Raw genomic sequence first — 16,670 nt, 5'->3', positions numbered from 1 at the left:
CTTCAAGTGTCTGGTTACACGATATGCACTTAACTATTTACTCAGAAACTAAGGCAAAGGGAACTAAGTGTTTGAAAGATAACACACATCTTGATTAGCTACTGTCCTGGTTTCAGTTATTTTGCAATGTGGATCTGCATAGGTATAAAAAGATAAAAACGAGCAAGGGAGCATTATCAATATATACAAATGATTCCACTGCTCTCAGCTCCATTCATATGTTACAATACAATACAGATGTTATCTATAAATGTTAGTTCTATCTCTTAAAATCTTCACCATGTGAAAAGCAGACTTTTTAGCTTTTCTCTGTGTGTGTGTGTTTGTGCACACATGCAAAAAGAGTATTTTGTCAGCACCTCTCAGTCTTAAGCTACGCAGTTGCGGAACATGCTATAAACCATCGCTTTAACAGCTTGATACAGATAACATGGATCACCCCTTTTAAGTCTTTGAATATGAATACCACTGACCAAGCCAAATCCCTCCACTGTATGTGTATTGTGTGGCTTTCCAAACTCCGGGGGGAAAAAAACACACTTAAAACATCAGGCAAGGTCCACAGAAGAGCAGATATCGCTCCACTGACTTGGATTGATCTATTTACAGTGGATGCGGATCTGGACCAATGACTTTATGAAGACAAAGCTGCAACTATTCCTCAGGTATGAAGAGCTCCCAGAATAGCTGTGCATTTCAAATCTTGATGTGGTTAATCTTGTGTGGTTATGCATGTGAACATATATCGTGAAACCCCTCCAACAATCACTCTTACTGTGCAAGCTCCATTTTACCACCATCACAAAGTCTGCCTAAATGTTGTCCTGCTTCATCTCTGCTGGAAGATGACTTCTGGATTACAAACCGAATGTCAGTGATGCTGTAAGTGACTGCATAAGGCTTCTTTCACCACCGACCCCCTCATGTCTTCCCCTGACCACTAAGAGAACGTATGGTATTAGCAGCTTGTCATAAACGTGTATTTGCTCCTCTGAGGCACAGTGATGCTTTACTTAAAGAAACTTCCTGATAAAATCTGCTTAATAAAGCAACAGGAGCTGCCCAGCCAAACTTTTTATCAAACCATACCAAAACTGTCAGAATTATGCAAGCACTGTTCAAAAGGAAAATGTTTTCAGTGTCTCTGGAAGCATATATACCCTTCTCAGCATAAAACACTCTCATTCACATTCTCTTTGGTGATTCATATTAATGTCATCGTTCTATAGTTCCAGCATGCATTACATCTTGTCAAAATTACCAAGTATAAGAGCACCTCTGGACTGACATCCTAGCCTGCGGTCTTTCCCCAATAGCATTATCACAAGGCTGAGGGAAATCAGCTTGCTGCAACTAGCATACTGGCTCCAGCTGCCTTCATTCCTCTGCACTTCTACCTGCTCTCTTCTCTCTCCTTTCTGTTCTTCCTCCCTTCTTGTTTACTCCTCTCTATCCTTTATGGTTTTGATGGACGTACACCTGTTTATCCCCTCTTCTGCTACCACATGAGGTATTCAAGATCACAGTCTTTTAAGATTCCAAGTCTATTTTGAAAAAATGCAACTCAGAAACCTATTTTTTATATAATTGCTTAGGAAATTGTATATAATTGCTTAGAAACCCCACCTTCTTCTCTTTCTTGTCCCAATAACTTCTTAAGATCCAGTGAATTCCCCACCTTTTCACTCTAATCCTCGAGCCCTGAAAGGCACAAACTCTCATTGCTATGAAGACTTGACAAGCTTACTGAATGCCAGGAAAAGGGATGGTGTTGCATGTTGCTGTTGTAGCACTGCAAATGATATCCCCCAAGGCTAACTTTAACCTGGTCTCCCTGAGTTACCTCTAGGGAGAAAGAGGGATTTCTCCAGGGGTAATTCACAACACTACAGTAAGTTCTTGCTGTGAACTGCTTTCTTCAGGACCCCTTTTCTCCCTGTGGATTATAAAGAGGGCCTACAGAGACTACCCTCTGTTAATACCTCACCTTATGCACACTGGGAATGCTTACTCAGTATGATTTCAAAAAGGTATTTGAAAACCTGGAAATCTGCTAAACTTGGTGGGAGTTGATGACAATATCTACCTTGCACTTGCAGAAAGCAACTGAAAAGAAGACACCCTTCAGGATCCCCATATTGGGCCTGGTGCAGTGACTGGATGCGAGACCTTCACTAACAAATGACAGCAATCATTTTAGCGGATTGGAAAAGAGTTTCTTAAGTGAAATATTCAGTTAAAATAATTTGATAACAAACCCAATCCTAAAGCTCTTATTCCTTGTGTTGCACCTCCCTTTTCTTTCATGGTGACGTCCCCCTTCCACCAGGTTGTACAAATTGAGTCTCCACTTGCATGGCGAGCCAAACGGAGTGGCAGCCTGATCTCCACTTTTACAAGGCACCTACTGTTGGTGGAGGAACACAACTAACAAGCTGAAATCCAGTGGTACTTTTCTCTGAAAGCATTATTGAAAATAAGTATATAAAGAAGCACTTCCTGAATATTTTGTAGACCCCAACATACATTGCCTATAACAGTAATGTTGCTCATAACAATAATAATACTTAGCGCATACAACATTGTATTCATCAGAAGCTCTAAAAGCATTTGATGAAGTTTAATAGAGCTGTCTCCATCTTAGAAAAAGCGGGGCACAAGACAAAGAGGTTAATGCCGGAGCTGAAGATACATTGCCAGGCCAGGTGATGACCAACCCAATGCTGCACCTGCTAGACCAGATGATGGGACAGAGCGCACCATCAGCAAGTTTGCAGATGACACAAAACTGGAAGGAGTGGCTGATACACCAGATGGCTGCCATTCAGAAGGACCTCAACAGGCTGGAGAAAGGGGCAGAAGGAACCTCATGAAGTTCAACAAAGCAAAATGCAAAGTCCTGCACCTGGGCAAGAATGAGCCCATGCACCAGTACAGGCAGGGGCCAACTGGCTGGAAAGCAGCTTGGCAAATAAAGACCTGGGAGTCCTGGTGGGCAACAAGTCCTATGTGAGCCAGCAGTACGCCCTTGTGGCAAAGAAGGGCAACAGCCTCCTGGGCTGCATTAGGCAGAACATCACCAGCAGGTCAAGGGAGGTGACCCTTTCCCCCTGCTCAGCACTGGTGAGGCCACATCTCAAGCAGTGGGTCCAGCAATGGGCTCTGCAGTACACAAAAGCCATTGACATACCAGAGCACGTCCAGCAAAAGGTCATGAAGATGACTAAGGGCTTGCAGCACGTAGCAAATAAGTAGAGGCTGAGAGAGCTGAGACTGTTTAACCTGGAGAAGAGAAGGCTCACAGAGGATCTTATCAATGTGTATAAATATCTTATTGGTGGGAATAAAGATGGCGGAGCCAGACCCTTCTCAGCGGGAATGGGCACAAACTGAAATACAGGAAGTTCCATTTAAAAATAAGAAAAACTTTTTTACTGTGAGGGTGTTCAAACACTGGGACAGGTTGCCAGGAAAGGTTGTGGAGTCGCCATCCTTGGAGATATTCAAAATCTGGCAATGGCCCTGGGCAACCTGCTCTAGTTGACCCTGCACTGAGCAGGAAGTTGGACTAGATGATCTCCAGAGGTCCCTCCCAAACTCAGCAATTCTGTAAACAGAGCACTGCTCCCTAAATTTTTACAGAAATGTTATGACATGACTGAGTCAACAAAAACCTAATCCTAATGAATTTCATTTGAGGTCTCCACACTTCATAGATAGGATGGATTGATGAAACAGTGAATTTGAAAATTAAACCAAAGGTTAAAGACGTTCCTTACTGTAAAAGTCATACAACAGTTCCTCTTGTGCCTTTCTCAGAAGGACAAGCCCAGTGGTCACAGTTGCTCACAGCAAGCTCAGGGGTTCTGCTTGCAGCATTTCATGCACTGCCCACTTGTGGCATTGTGTGATCCGTGTCTTCCTTCATATCATGCTCCTAGACACAGAATGCCATAGCAATTCCAGTTAGAGAGTCTCTTCCTCAGCATTGTAGCACGCTGTGGATAAAATCTGCTTTCTGATGCATAAGGAATGATGAGAGAGAGTGTACAGAATTTCTTTTCCTGTAATAAAGAACGGGTTGGATCTTTACCTAGTACTCAAGAGAGCTTTGCAAAGAAGAGGTAAATGTGCAAGCTCATACACTTCTCTAAGGCAATGCTATCTGCAAGCCAGAGGTCACGATGAGTGCTTTAACTATGAATTACACATGCTGTCATCAGCACCAAGGATGTTCCACCTAGTCCAACTCCTCGGTCAGCCAGGAGCAAAAGACAGCTCATAGCTCTCCTATCCCCATCCCCTTCTCCCCTTATTACAACAGTTATCATATTCCAATCATTATATCATTAAGCTCTATTGATAACATCTCTAAGCTCAAAATTCTGGTCTCTGATGCCTCACAAACTCAAATTTAGGTTTTATTCACAACAGGTACAAAGTGGGTCCAAAATTACAACTTGATTTTATTCCTAATCTACTCCTAGTCAGGAATAACCAAGTTTTCAGTCAATGGGAGACTCAAATAAGGCAATTTTCTAAGCTAAAAACATAACAGCAATGTTACTTTGTTTTTATTTTGTGTATTTACTGTGGCAAGTATATGCCTTCAACTGAATTACTTGTTGTTACTCTATGGCGTAACTGTGTTGTCTTATGGTTTGCTATGGTTTCACTCAGGGAATGTCAAGATGAGAGGTTTTGTTTTTGCTTTAATTTCTAATGATTTTAATTAACCCAACTTAATTACCACAGTGGTAAATTTGCACCCTATCACTCAAACAGTTTTGATGCAGAAAATAAATTTTTCTTCAGTTGTGCTCCATCACTGCCCAAGCTTTGGAGACTATAATTACACTGCCTATTTGCAAATTTGTTGGCTACTGATTCATTTAATTGTTTAGTAAATATGGCCAGACCTATGAGTCCATACAGCCTGCAAACAAGTGTGTCATGAAACCATCAGGTGAAGGAATTCTCTCGCACACAGACCCATGAAATGTGACGAGGAATAAATCATCTGCAAATATCTATACTAGAATTTATGTGCACATTAATTGCCTCTACTTATCTGGAAATCGATTAATCCAATTTAAAGCATAGCTGAAAACTCTGGTCTACGTATGTCTTCAGAGAAGTATATGTTTATCTGCGGTGAGCTGGATGGGTGCACGAATTTGCTGCATTTTGTTGTGCTAACTGTTGAGGTAACCAAGGCCTGTTGCATGCCCACCTGAGGGATTTGGCATAGGTAAACTCTAGCCATGGGCACCTGTGGGCTGTGCAGGAACGTGCTAGGCGCTGAGTCAGCTCATCTGCTAAGGCAGAAATTGGCCCTGGCAAAACCTCCCAGGGAAGGCAGCACCAGAGCAGACGCTACAGCAAAGGCACTTAGCAATATTGCCTCCCGTTGCCAGCAGAGGAAAGATTGCCCAGTGTTTTCAAACTTTCTAAGGCAGTCGGTGTCGATACATGAGAATGGCTTTAATGTATGCACATTATTGCAGCTCTTTTAGCATAATATTAGCATGTCAGTTTTATTAACAGAAATAAAAGGCTTTGTCAATAATAAACTGGAGCTTTATTTTATTCTGCATTATGCTATAACTGCAGATATTGTATATAAATTAATAATTACATCTCTCCCATTTTAACACTTGTAATTGCCTTCCCTTTTTTTTTAATCTCTCCAGTGGAAAGACTAAAGTTCAATCTGTTCCATATCTGGCACTAATCTAGAGAACATCAGTTTACAGGATAGAGTAAATTCCATCAGTCTTAATAGGATTAAGGGTATTTTTGCAGTTTTCAAATCCGAACAAAAAAACATATGTTTTTTAAAGGAATAGTTGGTTCTCAGAGAGATGATTAGTATGATCCATGACAATCAGTATAGCTGGTATTAAATTTACTGTAATTATTTTACTGCTTCTGAATCAAAGATTGCTTTATGATTGGAAGTTACAGTAAATCTGCTACCTAAACCAGAAAGCTGATGAGAATAGGTTACTCTGGGACAACAGCATAGGTGGAAATGGCCAATTACTTGCAAGTCTAGATTTAGTTCTGATTAATACAGTATTAAAGTTAAGCCACTAAAATATTTTCAGCTATAGGTAGTACTGCTGCTCCTATACTGTTATCTGTTCCTGTAATTTAACTGGTTAACTTGCTCTGCAAATGTAAGATTTCAAACTTTATTTTAGGTTTGTACCATCAGATTGGCTTTCCAGAATCACTACTGAAGAGCATTCCTAATTAGGAGAAAATCATGGATTTTTTTTAAATTGTGCATGCCTTTGAACTGTATTCTTTAACCTGCTCTTCCCCCCACCTCCCAAAAAAAAGATCAGCTGCGGAGTGACGGCATCATTCATCAGAAGCACATCCTCACTGCCGATCCACCCCCCGAGGCAGGCAAAGGGTCACTTCTGAACGTTAAAATGCCGACAGGATAAAGAGGGGCTGATCCTGCGCGCCTCAGCCAGAGGCTTCTTTCACAGACGCCTCTCCACACACGCGCGACTCCCTCCGCAGGGCTTGCGTGCCTGAACGCTCGCTGCAGCTATCGAAGGTGGGTTTCCTCTGCGAGATTATATGCTTCGTAGTCCTGCCGCACAAGCACAGCCATTTATTCACAGCACACTTCAGCTTCCTTTCCGTTTTTTTTTTTTTTTTTTTTCTGTCTAAGTCAGTCCAATCCTTAATTCTTTATCCACCGCTGTTTTATTTACCTCTGGCATAACCCTCGCATCCAACGCAAGCTTTCAAACATTTTCCCGAAACAGTCACCCGGTCCCTCCTACTATTTGAAAGAAATACGGGAAGGTCTCGCTTGCAAAGCACCTAGATAAAAGGTGCTGCCTGCCACAGGACTGCAACTGGCTCTGCTTCAACGCCTGCCTAAGAAAAGGACGCAGCCTCTCCCGCAGGCTCCCGCCTCAAACGCAACCCGCAAGCCACAGGCTGCCTCGCGCCCTCGGGTTGCGCTCGCCGCGGGTCACAGGCGTCCCGCAGCCTCGGCTGCCGGAGACGCCGCCGCCGCCGCCGCCGCCGCCTCGCAGGAGCGGCGCGGGGCTCCGCGCGCCGCCGGGTCTTCCCGCCGCCTCGCCCGCGCAGCGCCCGCGCAGCCGAGTCGCGCGCTATTTCCAGCGCGCGCCCCAAGCCCTGCCGGCCGCGGGAGCGCGCCAAGCGCGCAGCTGCGATACACGGCTGCCCATCTTTTTAAATGAGCGGAGAAAAAACACTAAGCACAACTGACTTGCCACTTTATACCATATTTCACCTGGAACACAAAAAATAGAAATTATTATTTTTTTAAAGGGAAAGATAAGCAAAAGCAACACGAACGCGTTTCAGACAGCGGAGCCCCTTCCCGCCCCGCGGCCCCCCGCACTCGCACGGTAGAGGCGGCCAAGCCCGCCGCCGCTTACCTCCGCCGCGGCGCTGGACGCCGCTCCCCGCCCGCTGCGGCCGGCAGCCCCCGCCCCCGCGCGACCCCTACCCCCGCGCGCGCGCACACACACACCCCCTCACACACACGCACCGCCGCCCGGCCGGCCCCGCCTGCCGCCGCCGCGGCCAATGGCGAGGCGTCGCCGAGCCGCCGTCACGCTGGGGGCCGGCCAATCGCCGGGCGGGGCGGGCGCAATGGGGAGCGGCGGGAGGCGCGGCGCGGGGTGTCGGGGGGGGAGGGGGCCGCGCAGGGGGCGGGTGGCGGCGGCGGCGGCGGCGGCGGCGCGGCGCGCTTCGGCGGCGTGCGGGCGTTCCGCTCAGCCTGGTCCGCGCCGGAGCTTTTGTTCCTGGGCGGCGGGTCCTGACGGGGAACCCGCGGCTGCTGCGGGCGGGCGGCGGCCCCGCGGGGATGGCAGGCCCCGAAAGGGTGCCGGCGCCCCCTCGGGTTGGTGCTTATCCCGCGCAGTACTGCCGGCTGCAAGTGGCGGCCCTCGGGGTGAGCCGCAAGGCTTGTATTTGCCCGTATTCACTGCTACGGGGAACCATCTCACTGGTTTTACTTGCCTTTTTGGGGTTCTCTATCGCTATGCAATTATTGACGCCAAACGCAGCCCGCTGCGTCTCTTGTGCCAGCGCGGGTGGTCTTATCTTGTATTTCCTATTACTTCGATGGAAATTTTGAGTGTGTCAGTAACCCAGCACCTCAGCAGTACCGCCAGCTGCGGACGTATGCTGTGGGCCACAGCAGCGAGTTCGCTCCAGTCGCCGGGTCGCTTCGCTTTTTGCACCAAAATTAGCCAAGAATTAGGCTGAGTATGCTGGTTGAGCCAAAATAATGGAATAACCGTTTACTGTTGAGGAAGCGTTAGATCCCCTGCTTCCTGTGTGATGAGCACATAGGTTTAAGGACAATTTCTCAGCTCAGCCCCTCCCAGCTAGTTTGCCAGTCTGTGAATGCTCCAGTTTATATTGCCCAAACTAAGTAAACCAGTGGCCAGCTTGTGGGCTCGGTGACATAGTCAATGGCCTGCAGAGCTAGAGAGGATGAGAGGGAATTAGTGCTCCAGTGTTTGGCAACAAAGGGTCTGCATAGATAAAATTAATGTTTCCATCTACATTCCAAGAAGGACCATGAAAATCCTGGCTGCTAACGTCCAGCTCAGCTTTGCAATAGGCAGCGGTTTCTAGTGATCGCTGGCATCAAGCATGTCCTCCTTGAGGCAGCTTAGCCTGCCACAAACCCTTCGCATGTCCCCTTTTCCAGGTTTTAGTTATGCAGTTATTCTATGTTTGCAGGTGATGAAGTTAGCAATAGTAGGAATATTACCAGAGGTGGATAACAGAGGGATTTATGTCCTTTCCTGATAGAGCAGACCTGATGCAGAGCTGGTGTTGGAAACGCAGTAACTGTTCTTAGCTCACAAAGAACATGTTTCTTGCTGATAGGGATGAAACCATAGCCCAGATTCAAAGAGAAAAGGGGCATCAGTTTGCCTAGTCTCACTGCTAGACTGTATGGAATAAGGTAATAATCTGAAGTTAAAAAGCATCTGTATGCCTCTATAGAGAGGGGATTTGTTTAGCTGAATGTTCACATTCTGATTTTTTAAAAAGTAATTTTGCTTCATAAAATCTTTTTCTTTCATAGTTGCTCAGTGCAATCCAGAAGGAAATGTCAGCAGCTAAGAAAAAATTATTCTAAGAATCATACAGACCACATATGAAAACTGTATTTCAGAGAAATCACTTGTCTGTCTACATTTAACATAACTGAGGTTAACCACTTTAAGACAGCGTAGTAGTCTGTTTTTAACTAGTCAGCATTAGTTATTCACAGGTTAAATACATTTTCTTAAGAAGACTGAGGTTCAGCCTCTTCAGAGATCTATAATTTAGAGAGAGGTTACGGCTTGTCTCTGATCAAAAGCCAGCAAGCCTGGCTCCTTAGAGGCACTATAATTTATAAGTAATTATAAAGAGTAAATGAAAAGAATTGGAATTTCTTCCTCACTGGAACAAAATTCATTTTGGTGTTATAACTGTAGTTATAAGAAGTTTTCAAAATCATCATGGGATTTATGGAAACGTGAGATGTTATTCATTCTTGTAACTAATGAAAAATAAAGGGAGTTCAGAACCAAAATAAATGGCAAGTTTCAGTGCTTAGGGAACACAAATGGAACTACTTTAGTACAGAGTAAAATCTGTCTTTGTGAAATGGACAGGACTTACTAAGTCTGATGAATGAAGGTGTATACATGAATTCTAGAGAAAAATGCCTTTGCCCAGGGACGTTTATGCTCCTTAGCACTCATGAGAACCAGAGCCTGACACATCTGCATCCGCTTCACAGCGCCTGGGCGAGGTGCCACAGGCACACTGAGCCCGTGTGAACAGGGCATTCGGGCGAAGTCTAGTGTCTGTTCCTGAGCCTGACACCAAGCTAGCGTGCTTTTCTGACAGGCCAGGTCATATCTGCAGCTCTCCTTTTTCTCTCCTGTTGTTGGTCAACCTGACTTGAAACTGCCTTTAAATACAGCACAGAGGCAAAAAAAAGTTCCTAATTTCAGCTAGAAATTGTAGGTGCAATACGCACAAACAACAAGATTTGCAGAACCTGAGCTGGCAAACTGCTTCCAAATTTTTCAGGGCCCTTTTGAAAATGTGCCCCTGAGAGCTGCTCCCTTGGACACAGCACAAGCGATGGCCCTGCCAACTTTCAGAGCTACAACCATGAGGTGTCACAGATAAGCTAAAGAGCTATGGCCCTAAAGGGCTCTAACCATTCACTCTCTCAATAGACCAGTCATGTGGTAGGGAACAAACATCCACCAGGAGCTCATACATAGGCAAGTTTGAAAAATAAATCAGTATGTCACTGGAAGGAAGAAGTATATGGAACATATTACACAGTATTTTTCCACCCCCTTCTTATCCTAGAAGGGCTGTAATTATTCCATATTGCGGGAGCTGTGCAGTAGTAATCCCTCTCCTCCTACAAGCTTCATTTACAACTTCAGAGCTAACAGCCTATTAAGCTTTTAATAAATTATACTAAAATATTGTGGCACTGTTCTAAAAATAAAACCTGGAGATGAATTGTTAAGGATACCTTCCTTATATGCATAAAACTATCCCTTAAACACATAATTTTTTTACAAAAATGTCTTGGCTTATAAACATCTATGGTCATAAATACTTCTCAAAAAAGGACTGGCAGTGAATTTGTAGTATTAAAGTCACTTTTTTAAGCAGAAAGCTTTTTCTTGTTCACTATTAATCTCTTCTCCTTTCATCTCAAATTTAATTCATCTCTAAGTCTTTAAAAGTCATGAAATTATTCATGTTCTAAGAAGCATAAGGTAGCATGAAAGAAGGAAAGACTCTGAGAAGATAGGATAAAAGTAACAATAAAAATACCAGGAAAATAAGAAAAATATTGGACCTTCAGTCATTCAGGATCACAGCATTGGACTAAGCCATCTTAGAAAGGTTTCATTTTGCATTCACTGGACTAATTTTGATGGGGAGCTCAGTAATGCTGTGATAACAGCAGGCAACGGAATATTCTGTTAGTACATCTTTTGCATTTATGCTTATATTTAACATCGGGTGCCCAAATCCGTGATTAAAATACCCAGTTTCAGTAGTCTGCTTTTCGGGCATTTGAACATTCACTCACCTCATTGACAATCACAGAGTCTATAAATGCCTAGCAGCTCTAAGACTGAGCAACCTTTATTTAAATCTCTATACATGGTCCTAGAAGTCTAACTTTAAGCCTACAAACTTCAAAAACTTTAAACTTCATATTTGGGCATCATCCATTCTTCCATCCCTTTTTTGTCTCACACAGTCGCTTAATATCACCCCACAATTTGTAAAGAAGAGAAAGGGAAGGACAGAAGAATCAAACAATTACCACATATGAATGCCGAAGTCATTCATACATGCATAGATATTGAATGGCTGGAGGACGGTGTTCACAGATTTGGTTTTGATGCACAGTAATCAAGACAAGGGGTCTCAAAAAGGTAGCTGGTAATAGGGGAAAATTTTTCTTGTGCCAGTTTCATGAACACACCGGAAGTTTCATAAAAATACCTGCTTTCTCAGCATTTATTCCAGCAACTCAAAGATGAGAGAAGCCACGTATTTAAAATATAAAATTTTAAACAAAACAAAAAATTACCAAAGCTTTAAAGCTCCTCGAAGAGGGAAGAAAGCCCTTAAGCCTTACAGGAGAATTCAAAACACTTTTAGAGGACTATTCTCTGCATAATGCTGTCAGCTGTTTAGGTATTCTGCTGAACAGCACGGAATACATTACTGAAAAGAGTACAGTACACATACATAAACCTTTTGATGCTCGTCACAATTATTTTACTTCATTCCTCTAAATATTGCATATCAGGCTTCAAAATATGGATGCTTTTCATATATATGTGCTAAAGAGACTATTCGAAACCAGAGGTGTTGAGGATATATGTACCTTACCCACATCTTACTGAAAGACATTTCGGAGGTTGTTCCCTGGTGACTGAAAGTAAAAATAGTGCATGTTTTGTCATGTTTTGTTCAGCAATGCCATCTGAGTGAAGTTTACATAGAGAAAAGCATTTCTTACAACATGCCAACAATGAAATCTAGTGTGAAGAAGCCCTCAGCCAGGAAGAAGTGCTACGAGGGAGCAATCACTGGTGGCGGTAGCTGTCTGTGTGAAGGGGCCCCACATCACACCAAAGCAGTGGAGGATTCAGTTATCATCTCACCACAGTCTCTCAGGGCCAGGAGTAACAGCAGTGGCACAGCAGGGAAGAAGCTCAGGCACACTGGGCATGCAGCTGACTGAGAAGACCTCCCCTCATGGCGTGACATTAACAAACCACACATCTTCACATGTCCCACAAACTCCAGGGTTTTGTTGCTGCTGCCTGTTCTTTCCTCTTGGGTGTTTCCCTGGTTTATTTCTGCATCGTTGATAGAAATGTTCCATCATCACCTTCACGCTGGGGTTTCATAGGTGCTTCCCAGCAGTCAAAGATTCGTGGTGGTCACCTGGTAAATTGCTTAGCCCTGGGAACCGTTTACGGCTGTCTTTGCAGAGCCATTCTTTCACCTTGCCAAGCCCTGCTTCACCACAAACCAGCTTCTTGGGCATTTGTGTATCATGCAGCCATACTCTGTCAGGGCAGCTCTAAGCAAGTGAGTTTCCTCTGTGTTAAGTCTGAGCAACTGCTTTGATTAAAAAGATTTGCATGCCTAAAATAATGAACGTGTTAAACAAGAAGAAAATTTGCTTGCTGCAAGAGCTCCTCAAACATTATGCAGCTAGAATGGGTGGACTTTAGTTTTGTATCGTTTCAAAGCCAGAGCCAGAAGTACTCCTTGTGGAAATCTAGCGGTGTCAATTAAATTATTCCCAGAGGTAGATTATGCCCAGATCTTGAAAACACAGAAGAAACATTGTAACAGTGCAAATAAGTGACTAACAAACTGAAAGAAACTGCAGGGAAAATTTTGATTAACTATGAAAGCATGTTAGATACAACAATAGAGAGATCGTCAGTTCTTTCCCTATGTGTTGCTACATGTTCTTAGCTAAGTACTTAATCCTGCAGTTGGGTTTTAATAAACCCATATTAGTGCTGTTGTTCTTGTGTCAGCAGCACGATAAAAATCCAGGAGGACTTTCCAGAGATCATCACCATGACAGCAAGAAGATAGAGCTTGCTACTTTCTCAATAAACAAGAGAGAAAAGATACAAAATTCCCTCATATTTAGAACCCCCCTCCTGTCCGGTAACTAAACTCATTGCTTCATTATAATTAGGACCCTTGCAAATTTCTTTATAATTGCTAATTACTTTTTAATCTCCCTAGCAATAAATAGCTTTTCTAAACTTAATTGATTTCAATCACAAGAACTAACAGATTACGCAGGATTCTACCCACCGTCTGTCATGTCAACACAGGTAAAGTAAAATTTTGCTTATTTTTTCCTTCGGATTTACTTTTCTTTCAGAGTTGTTCTATCCAGATGTAGAGTTGCACACAGCGGCTTTTGAGTGGATGCATTTATGTGTAATAGAATTTTTCAGAAGCAGAAATGAAACAAACAATGAGCAACAGAGACCACCAGTAAATCAAAGAGGGTTGTATTAAGCTAAAAGTTTTCTTGAAAAGACTGCATTATTTGTACTCCTAAATTTAAAAAAAAACCCTACAACTACAATCAGGCTCCAAAATAGCAAGAGATTAGACTAATTCATTATTATTTTTCTCTAATTAAAGAAAATTAAAAATAAGCTATGTCATTTGTCTTCTTCTGAACTGTACATTTCAGGGAGTGGAGGAAAAGAAAACTCACGTGTTTACAGCCTCAGAGGTTAGAGATGCCTTTTAGTGAAAAATGATAGTCACATAACTTACAACTCTAGAAAGTGAGACTTTAAAACAGATGTCTGATAAAAATTGCACTATCCCTGATCCAATTAGTAAATTACCTCCTTGCTATAGTAGCACTACATTTTTGTTGTTATGAAAATATAACCAAATAGCAAAGCTTTCCTTGCAGCCTACTAAATCTCTTCTTCAAAGCTGGATGAAGGTGTTTGAAAAACTGCATTACAAAACAGTACGATAGTTCTGTTTCAAGGGCTGTTAATTCAGGCATGTAAAATCAGCATTTTTTATAGATTTTAAGTGCATTTGGCTGCAATATCTACTGCAGGATTCTCATTCACTAGTGCATTACTTTTCTGCTGGTGTGACTCTCCTGGAAATCCCACAGCCACAGCAGCTTTCCAAAAGTTTTCCACAACAGCCTTGAGCTCCTACCAGCAGCATTTTTTCCTCACTTTGGCAAGGAAAAGAACAAAAAGGTCTGTTCCTGAATCTGGCTTACGATAGAAATTTGGAGGTGTTTCAGCCAGTAATCCCAAATATAAGACATGGTCAACATACTTGCCTTTTACTTATTGTTAAATATAAATGTGGGAGCTTGATGAAACAAATCAATATGTCTGTTTTCGTTGAAAAATAGGAAAAGTATAAATACATTTTGCACTGAAACACCTGAAACATGACATGTGAATTGTATTGTGATATATTGATTTCTTTTGATTGTTTTTGTCCACAAGTAACAGTGTTAGATTTTTATTTACTAAGTGGAAAGAAAAAAAATCTTTTTCAGAAATAAAATCAGCTTTTCTTTTCTTTCTACATTTTCTGGGGGAGGAAAAAGCCTTTATTTTCCATCCACTTGTCATCCTCCTTTAAGATTTGCTGCTTTCATCACTGCTTTCGAAGATCCTCAGCCATTTTTATAGATCCAACCACCTAAACACATCAGTTTCTTGTGGGTTCAGGTGTCTGACTCTCTTCCTTGACTCTTCTGAACCTCTGGAAGGACCAGCTCATAGCCCTGCAATACAAAACTCCATCAAGTCCTAGATTTGCCTCATCAGTTCTGCTACACAGTAATTGAATTTGGAGGCAATCCAGACTGCGTTGTATTCTGTGTTGTGCTTTGTGCAAGAAGCTTCTGATCAGTCAACGCCAGATTTTATTCATCTATTTCTATTATATGTCAATAAAACAAACAAACAAAACCCTCTTAAGCACTGTGCAAATTATGCTGTCTGAGACTGTTAATATTACAGAAGGCAGGAGTTGTTAATGGCAGGTCATGTTGGCATTTGTAGAGAGCGTTTGTCAAAGTAAAGAGGGACTGAATGGCAAGGAGTGAGGGTTGGCAAAGGAAGCAGAACGGAAGTTTTTAGCTCCAGATCACAATTTATAGACCATCCCAGATTAGTGACAATGGCAGGACGTTGGCATCTGATCTTTGTTTGGTAACAATAAAATAGGATGGAGAAAACAGCTGCATTTCTAGTGGATATTTATCTATCTCCTAATGAGTATGAATTAGCTATATGAATTAACTTTGACATTAATTGCCAGGCTTGGTGCTGTGATCAAAGAAACCAGCCTGTGAGTGCCATTCCCGAATTTTCTGTTGGGGATGTGTCTGGGCTCAGGTGCTGCACTAAGTCAGGCCACCCCTCCGGGGAGTCTCCCCGAGCCCCCTGCCTGCACCCAGGTGCAGCCACGGCGCGGCAGGCTTACGGATAGCAGGTATTTAGCCTGTATTCACTGGCAAGCTCAACTGCCTCTGAAGATAGAAACACATCACACCATCCACCTCCTCTTGATTTTAAAGCAATTACAAGTTACTCAGTACATGTAGTGGTACACCCAATTGCTGATACTTGCAAGGGTCAGGTAGGAATTTTCCTGGGAAGGCTGGATCAGCACATGTTTTGCCTTCTTACTCACATCCAGTTAAAAGGGATGTCCTAAATTCTGGGTATTTTGTTTATAATGCGTCACGCTCTAAGGTGTTTGGCTGAGCGTTGTTCACTCCCTGAAACAAACAGTATCCAGTGCATTGGGATGGCGACAAGCTGGTCCTTGGAAAGAAAATAGATGTGTCCAGGCTGTGAAATCTGGAGTAATGTTTCACCCAGCCTTTGGACAATACACATAAGGAGCCAGAGTGATAGACACTAAGCTTGGAGGAAAAGGATTTATAAAAGCTGGGCTCCTTTCTTCTGAAATGAACAATCCAAAACTGTGCTGTGGGTTCCCCTCACTCGTCGGGGTGTAGTGCGATGCCTTGAATTCACGTAGCAGACAAGAAATTGTGTCTCTGTGTGTATGTCTATACATGCAGCTTTAAATAAATGTTGTGACTGTGTTGTTCAGTTCCAATGTAGCATTCGTATTGTCCTTCATCAGCGTATCTGAGCTCAACTGTTCTTTCAACATGAGAGGCAAGCCTTTTGGTTCAAAAGTGAGGAATTAAGAGTTTCTTATGGTGCTCCTGTCTGTCCTGTGACTTCCTCTGTGCACACGGAAGATTTAGGTTTCCTATTCAGAATGCTAAATTCAACCTAGTTATTAACTATCCTCTAGCAGTTCACAGTACAACATATCAGCCAAGATGATCCTAATGATTTTACAGACCCATAGCCATGCCCTAAGACTTAGGGTTAGTTAATAGTTTTGCTTGAATAAGACTTCAGAAATGCAAAAGCATTTGGTGAAGAACTACAGAGATAGAAACATAAAAATACAGTGTCCTTGCATACTCCTTGTTCTCTTCAAGACAAAGTGGAAATAGTGCCTCATTTTTTTCTCTTACTATGCAA

The 16,670-nt window shown here is 42.9% G+C and overlaps 1 protein-coding gene across 6 annotated transcripts in view; it reads right to left on the bottom strand.

The window, feature by feature from the left end:
* Nucleotides 1-7,557, bottom strand: part of TMEM108 (transmembrane protein 108) — a 167,433-nt gene extending 159,876 nt beyond the window's left edge. For 5 of the 6 annotated variants that reach the window (XM_026094037.2, XM_026094034.2, XM_026094035.2 and 2 more), the window contains exon 1: nt 7,434-7,557. The gene's annotated coding sequence lies outside the window, so the exon portion shown is untranslated. Of the gene's footprint in view, nt 1-3,779; nt 3,801-7,433 lie in introns of those variants that run through there. The other variant, XM_064506412.1, reaches the window with a different exon arrangement.
* Nucleotides 7,558-16,670: the final 9,113 nt, after the last annotated feature.

This window comes from Dromaius novaehollandiae, chromosome 2 (genome assembly GCF_036370855.1).
Source record: "Dromaius novaehollandiae isolate bDroNov1 chromosome 2, bDroNov1.hap1, whole genome shotgun sequence".
Lineage (NCBI taxonomy): Eukaryota > Metazoa > Chordata > Aves > Casuariiformes > Dromaiidae > Dromaius > Dromaius novaehollandiae.
The sequence above is the reverse complement of the archived record's forward strand: the minus strand, read 5'-3'. Positions and strand labels throughout refer to the sequence as shown.